This window comes from Triticum dicoccoides, chromosome 2B, assembly GCF_002162155.2.
Source record: "Triticum dicoccoides isolate Atlit2015 ecotype Zavitan chromosome 2B, WEW_v2.0, whole genome shotgun sequence".
In the NCBI taxonomy this organism is placed as follows: Eukaryota; Viridiplantae; Streptophyta; class Magnoliopsida; order Poales; family Poaceae; genus Triticum; species Triticum dicoccoides.
In genome coordinates, this window is record NC_041383.1 from 382,435,050 (window position 1) to 382,443,868 (window position 8,819).

Here is an 8,819-nt window from a genome sequence, read left to right on the forward strand (position 1 = left end):
GCATTCATACATTTCAAGGGGATTCGTGGACAAGTTTAAGTTACCCACCTTAGCCCTTAGGACACCCTTGTTAGTAAGCTCGCCGGGTGCAGAGTATATGGCCAGCCGATGGTGCGATCAGATACCCTTAACCATTGGTAGCCATGTTTTCCCCTCAGACCTAATAATCTTGGAGCCACAAGGATTGGATGTGATACTAGGAATGGACTGGCTATCGAGGTATGGAGGAAACATTGACTATGCTAGTAGGTCAATTCTGCTCACCACCCCGGAGGGAAAAAGGATTAAGTATGTATCCAGGCATGCACCAAGGAGGACCCAAGTAAATTCCTTCACAGGAGTTGTTAGGGTGGAAGTGCCTGTAGTGAAGGATTACCCGGATGTATTTCCAGAGGAGTTACCAGGCATGCCGCCAGATTGTGACATTGAGTTTTTGATAGAGTTGTTGCCAGGCACCGGACCAATATAGAAGAGACCATACCAGATGCTCGCGAATGACCTGGAGGAGATCAAAAAGCAGATCAAGGAGTTATTGGAGAAAGGTTACATTCGATGAAGTTTATCATCGTGGGGAGCCCCAGTGCTCTTGGTTGAGAAGAAGGATGGATCCTTGAGAATGGTTGTTGATTATCAGGCATTGAATGAAGTGACAATAAAGAACAAGTACCCACTATCGATGATCAACGATTTGTTTGACCAGCTGCAAGGAGCAAAAGTGTTTTCAAAGATCAACCTGTGATCGGGATACCACCAGCTGAAGATTCGAGAACATGATATACCTAAGACAACCTTCACCACAAGGTACGGGCTATACGAGTACACGGTTATGTCATTCGAATTGACTAATGCCCCTGCCTATTTCATGAGTATGATGAATAAGGTGTTCATGGAGTTTTTGGATAAGTTTGTTGTGGTGTTCATTGATGATATTTTGGTATGCTCGAAGAATGAAGAGGAACACAAGGAGCATTTGCGTCTAGTTCTCGAGAAGCTCAGGGAACATCAGCTATATGCCAAGTTCAGCAAATGTGAGTTTTGGTTGAAGGAAGTAAGATTTCTTGGACATGTTATATCAGGAGAAGGTATAGTAGTAGACCCTACCAAGGTTAAGTCAGTCACTGACTAGCTATCACCCACCTTAGTAGGAGAGATCCGCAGTTTTCTTGGACTCGCATGATATTATCATAGATTCATCGAGAATTTCTCTAAGATTGCGAAGCCCATGACGGAGTTTTTGAAGAAGGACACCAAGTTCAAATGGACAGAGGAATGTGAGGCAAGTTTCCAGGAGCTGAAGAAACATTTGGTTACATCCCCAGTGCTGATTCAGCCAGATATATGCAAGGATTTCCAAGTTTATTGCGACGCGTCTCACTTAGGACTTGGAGGTGTACTTGTGCAAGATGGAAGAGTTGTTTCATATGCCTCACGACAGCTTCGACCGCATGAGTTGAATTACGCCACCCATGATTTGGAGTTAGCAGCCGGAGTGCATGCGCTCAAGACCTGGAGACATTTTCTTATTGGAAATTGTTGTGATGTGTACACAGATCATAAGAGTTTGAAGTACATTTTCACACAGAAGGAGCTGAATCTCAGGCAGAGGAGATGGTTGGAGCTTATAAAGGATTATGACATGAAGCTGCATTATCATCCAGGCAAGGCCAATGACGTAGCAGACGCTTTGAGCTAGAAGAATTATGCCAATACCCTCGTAAGTGGAGGATTGCAAAGGGAGTTAGCCGAAGATCCCAGGGAGCTTCGTTTGGAGATAGTCCCTAGAGGTTTTGTTGCAGCATTGGAAGTTCAGTCAACATTATTGGGAAAGATTCGAGAAGCTCAGAAGGATGACAATGAAATTGCCGAGATAAAGGAGAGGATGAGCAAGGGAAAAGACAAAGGTTTTCATGAGGATGAGCACGACACCTTGTGGTTTGAGGACCGTGTTTATGTTCCCAATAATGCAGAGATCAGGAAGTTGATACTAAAGGAGGCCCATGACTCACCATATTCGATACACCCCGGAAACACCAAGATGTATTTGGATTTGAAGGAGCGTTTCTGGTGGACAGGAATGAAGAAGGATATTGCCGACTATGTAGCCGTATGCGATGTATGTCATAGAGTGAAGGCATAACATCAGAAGCCAGCGGGATTACTGCAGCCCATGCCGATACCCGAATGGAAGTGGGATAAGCTTGGCATGGATTTCATCACTGGATTGCCCAAGACCAGATCGGGATATGATCCTATCTGGGTAGTAGTGGATCGTTTGACCAAAGTGGCTCACTTTATCCCAGTAAAGACCACCTATACAAGTGCAAAGTTGTCCAAGATATATATGACTAGGATCGTATGTCTGCATGGAGTTCCGAGGACCATCCTATCTGATAGAGGGACCCAGTTTACTTAAAAGTTTTGGCACCAGTTGCACCAGACCTTGGGTACCAGGCTAGAGTTCAGTACAGCTTTTCATCCGTAGACAGATGGACAGACCGAGAGAGTCAATCAGATTCTGGAGGACATGTTGAGAGCTTGTGCGCTAGATTATGGATCTAGTTGGGATGATAATTTGCCCTACATAGAGTTCTCATACAACAACAGCTATCAGGCTAGTTTGAAAATGGCACCTTTCGAAGCTTTGTATGGAAGAAGATGCAGGACACCGTTGATGTGGGATGAAGTTGGAGACCGTCAGTTGTTTGGACCGGATTTGATCAAAGAGTCCGAAGAGAAGGTTAAGCTGATTCGAGATAGACTGAAGATAGCTCAGTCTAGGCAGAAGAGTTATGCAAACTCAAAACGCAAGGAGGTAGTCTATGAAATCGGAGACAGAGCATGTCTTCGTGTGTCACCTCTGCGAGGAGTTAAACGTTTTGGAGTCAAGGGAAAGTTAGCCCCGAGATTTTTAGGACCATACCGAGTTCTGGAACGTATGGGAGAGGTGGCCTACAAGTTGGAGTTACCTGAAGGATTGTCAAAAGTTCATGATGTGTTTCACGTTTCCCAGTTGAAGAAGTGCCATGCTGAGATGGCCGATATTCTTCTGAGAGATACAATGCCACTGGAAGCAATTCAGTTGGTTAGTGATTTGACCTATGAGGAGAAACCAGTCAAGATTCTCGAGTTTGCCAGCTAAGTCACATGCAGTAAGGTTATCAAGTTTTGCAAAGTTCAGTGGAGCCACCATACCGAGGATGAAGCCACCTGGGAACGAGAGGATGATCTATGGAAAGACCACCCAGACCTATTTTCTAGCCAACCCAAATTTCGAGGGCGAGATTCATCTTAAGGGGGGGTCATCATATACATATCATATTTTATTGCATTTTTCTTTGAGGTCCTCGAAAATCCTAAGCAACTCAAGGACCCACGGAGAGAGTTGGGGATTTTATTATTTTCATATTTGAATTTCTCAAATATTGAAAAGGGGATCATTTTGGTTTTAACTATTTTTCTCTCTCCAAAAATATTTCATATTAAAATATACAAGAGGAGATAATATGACTTCTCCAAAATAAATGAAATACTGGAGGAAAATATTAAAATCAAATAAGTAATTTTATCTGGATTTTATTGTTATTTTATTTGAATTAGAAAATATACATTTTTTCAAAATTGCATTTTAGGCCAAGAAAATGTTCACCTTGTCCTAAATATTTTATTTAGATGGTTAAAATTGTTTTTGGCATTTTTAGATTTTTATTTTATTTTATTGAGGATTTTCTAGGCGGAATCTTATTTTAAAAAAAAGTTGCGCGCCCGACTGGGCCAATGGCCCAGCCGAGCCAGGCCGCCGCCGCCCACCCCCTCGCCCCGACCGACTCCGGGCGGGAGTCCGACCGGCGCATGCCGCCGCAGCCAAGTCCGGGGAGGACTCTTCCTCCCGGCGACCCCCTCCCCAAACCGCACGCCCCCCGGCCTTTAAATAGGGCCGAGGCCCGCCGCCTCCTCCCATCGAGCCGCACCGCCGCCGCCGCCTTTAGCCGCCGCCTCTAGAAGCCGCCGCCGCTACCCGTTGCGCCGCGTCGCGTCGCCGCTCGCCGCCGCTGCCCCGCGCCGCACCACCATCACTCACCGACACCGCCGCCGCGGATCTCGCCGGAGCCGCCGCCATTGACCCCGATTTGACCGGTCGGTTTTCCTCGGTTAACCCCATTTTTTAGTTTTCCGGTTTATTTTCTTAGATCGGTTTCCGTCGGTTTATTTTATTTAGCGGACGTTTGTCCGTTTGTTCGTTTTAACGAACATTGTTCGCCGGTTAGGTTTAGATAGCGAACGTTCGTTCGTTAGTCTTTCGTTTTTATTTTATTTTTGGCCAGGGACCTATCCGCAATTATTTTTATCGCAGATTAGCTCCTGATCTTCAAACCCTCATCGTTTCTTAACCGTTTGTCCAAATCCAGTGAAACCAACGCCAAAATCTTCGTCTCGAGCCCCTCTTTCTGTTTAATCAACTTGAACAAGGTTTTGAAAATTTGCAATTTGGTTTCAAGCAGATTTGATTCTGGAGTTCTTTTGACCGTAGCTTACTTCCGTAGCTCCGTTTCGATTGATTCTTTTTGCAAATCGAAGCTCTTCAATTGAACTTTCAGATTTGATCTTCTTATTTGAGTTTTACCCGTGCATCTTTGCTTGAGTGCTTATGTATGCTATTGTTTGTTTGCGATAGAATTCCCGGAGTGCGAAGCATGCTACTATGAGTCTCTAGGGTTAGCAGATTGTCAGCAAGGCAAGTAACACATTGATCATACTCTTTTCATACCCATTTTTTATGCATTAGTTTCAACCCCTCAAACACTACATGATTAGGATGTGATTAACATGTGGGTATCGGGAAGTAGATGTTGTAGAACCTATTGCCCTTTTATTATCAAACCCTTGGGAGTTACTTCTACGCTATGCTCATATTGCCATGCTATGCTCGTATACGTGGATTGGGTTTGAGTGTATCCATGACATGTGTGAGATTGTTAATTAATGGTTAACTTAAGGTGGCTACATAAATACACATCTGGGTGGATTGGTTGCGGGCACCTGGAGAATCCAGTGTTGTCCTAGGATATCCTGGAGTACCCGTGTGATCATCCTATGGCTCGCCACCCAGGCTCAAAGGGATCATAAGATTATTCATGCTAGAAACTTCTATGTGCAGCCACAAGCTATTATGGGCTCTAGCATAGTCGAGTATGTTGCATGACCTCTTCTAGTGGTAGGCTAGCAGATGTAGGGGATGTAGGTTGGTACTATCTACCCAGGGTTAGAGTTAATGCTTCTGAAAGACTGTGTCTCGTTCATCCATTTCTCAAACACCATATAGTGCGAGAAATCCAACGGAAGAGATCGAGTCTTGTGGGAAAAGTGCGCAAACCTCTGCAGAGTGTACAAACTAATCATGGTTAGCCGTGTCCCCGATTATGGACATCTTGAGTATCTGGTTCTTGGATTCTCATGTTGATCTCATCACTCTAAATTTAATTTTGTTGGGTTATTAATACTGCTTAATTGGGATTGAGTTGGAGGAACCTTCTCAATGTTTAACAACTACCATGATAGTTAAACAAATTATATTCCTTTGTTGTAGGAAAAAATTGGCTTTTCGCAAAACATTGTAACCATAGAGCCTCCACCAGCCATATATGCATGTAGTGATAGCTTTTATTCTGTTCATTGCTCTACTGTGTTTCATTGCCAGCATATTCAATGTGCTGACCCGTTTCGAGCTGCAACATATCATGTTGCAGCCTTTTCAGACAAAGAGTAAGGTGCAATAGGTCGTTGTCGTGCACTCAGCTATGCCGTTGGAGTTGATGGACTCACTTTATCTTCCAAGCCTTCCGTTGTTATCTTACTTAGATGGCCTTAAGCCATAATATTGTAATAAGTTCTCTCTTGAGACTATCAATGCAATAAGTGTGTGATTGCTACTCTGTTATAAATCCTTCGAGTACTGTGTGTGTCAGCATTACCGATCCAGGGATGACACTTATGCACAGAGATTTTACTGTTTGAGGTCGGATCGCTACAGCTAGATATCTAAGAATATGCTTCACAACCTTATGGTGTGATTCTTTTGGTGTAGCTTGAAAACGGGCACACATGCAAACACTAAGCATAATATCTGCCCTAGATGCACATAGATACAATAAAGAGCCAATCATGGAGCGGTATACCTTTTGATCGAAGTCAATACCATTTTCATTGGTGCATAAATGGCCATTTGTGGGCATAGGGATTTTGATGCCTTTGCAATCTTGCATGCCGATTTTCCTCAATACATCCTTGAGGTATTTCTCCTGAGATATGAAGATGCCGTTGCACTGTTGACGTATTTGAAGACCTAAGAAGAATTTCAATTCTCCCATCATAGACATTTGATATTCTTCACTCATCATATAGGAAAATTCATCACTGTAATGTTGGTCAGTACTTCTAAAGATGATATCATAAACATATATTTGGCACATGAATAATTCATCATCAGAGGTTTTGGTGAAAAGAGTTGGGTCAAGTGAACCGGGTTTGAAGCCTTTCTTCATGAGGAATTCCTTCAAAGTATCATAATACACCCGAGGGGCCTGCTTGAGGCCATAGAGGGCCTTATTGAGTCTGAAGACTTTGTCCGGATGATTTGGATCTTCCAAACCCGGGGGTTGAGAAACATATACTTCTTCCTCAAGCTTACCATTGAGGAATGCACTTTTCACATCCATTTGATATAAGATGATATTATGATGGTTAGCATAAGCAAGCAATATGCGAATAGCCTCAAGTCTAGCAACAGGTGCAAAAGTTTCATCGAGTCAATTCCTTCAACCTGTGTGTAGCCTTGAGCTACAAGTTCTGCCTTATTCCTCACCACAAGGCCATTTTCATCTTGCTTGTTGCGGTAGATCCATTTGGTGTCGATGATATTGTGCTTGCGAGGGTCTGGTCGCTTGACAAGTTCCCAGACATGGTTGAGCTCAAACTGGTGTAATTCATCTTACATCGCTTGAATCCACTTAGGCTCCAAAAATGCCTCATCTACTTTGGTGGGCTCTGTGATAGAGACAAAAGCAAAGTGCCCACAAAAGTTAGACAAATGTGATGCCTTTGAGCGTGTGAGAGGACCTGGTGCGTTGATGTCACTAATGATTTTCTCAATCTGCACTTCATTTGTGACGTGAGGATGAGCAGGTTGATGACATTGAGTCGGCTCGGCATTTTCTTCAAAGCCATTTTCCTTAGGTGCACCAGCATGACGTTCTTCACGTTTTGGAATGACTTCTTCAGCAGATTCTTCGGTAGGAATGACATCCTCAGTAGCCTTGAACTTGATGGATTCCTCAGGTGACATTTCATCTAGCACATGAGGTAGGTGCTCTCTTTGCGAGCCATTAGTTTCATCGTACCACACATCTACAGTTTCAACAACCTTGTGATGAACGATGTTGAAGACTCTGTAGGTGTGCGAGTCCTTTTCGTAACCAAGCATAAAACCTTCCTGTTCTTTCGGTGCAAATTTAGAAAATTGTGATGAGGATCTCTAATCCAACATTTAGCACCGAAGACTTTGAAATAACTCACATTGGGTTTCTTGTCAGTGAGGAGTTCATATGAGGTCTTTTTGAAGAATTTGTGAAGATATACCCTGTTGATGATGTGGCATGCAATATCAATTGCCTCAGGCTAGAAATGACGAGGCGTCTTGTATTCGTCAAGTATGGTGCGAGCCATCTCAACAAGAGTCCTGTTCTTGCGCTCCATGACGCCATTCTACTAAGGAGTATATGGAGCAGATAACTCGTGAGTAATACCAAGTTCATCAAGATAGTTATCAAGACCAATATTCTTGAACTCGGTCCCATTGTCACTTCTGATGTGCTTGATCTTCACACCAAAGTGGGTTGAAGCCCTCGAGGAAAATCGTTTGAAGACTTCCTACACTTCATATTTGTAAGTGACGATATGCACCCATATGTAACGAGAATAGTCATCAACAATAACAAAGCCATATAATGATGCAGCATTGGTGAATGTGGCATAATGAGGGCCAAAGAGATCCATGTGAAGCAATTCAAATGGACGAGCGGTAGTCATGATAGTCTTCGAGGGATGCTTGGCCTTGGTCATCTTTCCAGCTTCACAAGCTCCACATAGGTGATCCTTGAGGAATTTGACATCCTCGATGCCAATGACTGTAACATCCCAAATTTTCAATTTGGAATGTTATACATTAGATCATCATTGCATATCATATTTTATTGCATTTTGGTTTGATCCTAGAAATTCTACACAGCTCAAGGACCCACGTAGAGAGTTGGGGGATTTCGTTATTTTCATATTTGATTTTTCTCAAATTTTGAAAAATAGGATCATTTGATTTTATTTATTTTATCTTCAATTATTTCTATTATAAAAATATGAGAGAGGGAATAAAATGACTTTCCTAAAACAAAGAAATATTGAGGATTTAATAATAAAATCAAACAAGATTTTATTTTGGAGTTTATTGCTATTTTATTTGAATTTAGGAACAATGCGCATTTTTCAAAATTGCATTTAGGCCCCAAATAAATGTTCTTCTTGTCCGGCTTGATTTTAGAAGTCGGGCAAAATTTATTTCGAGATTTTTGGAGTCCGTTTAGTATTTCTTTTATTTGTTTTTCTGCGCGTAATGATTTAAAAAAACTAACCGACCTACCGGGCCGTGTCCGCCTAGGACTCTAGGCCCGACCGGCCTTTATAAGCCGGGGGAGCCACCCCGCAGCCCACCCAAACCCTAGCCCCAGCCCGACCCCGCTGCCGCCGCCGCCACCGCCGCCGCCGCCACGAGC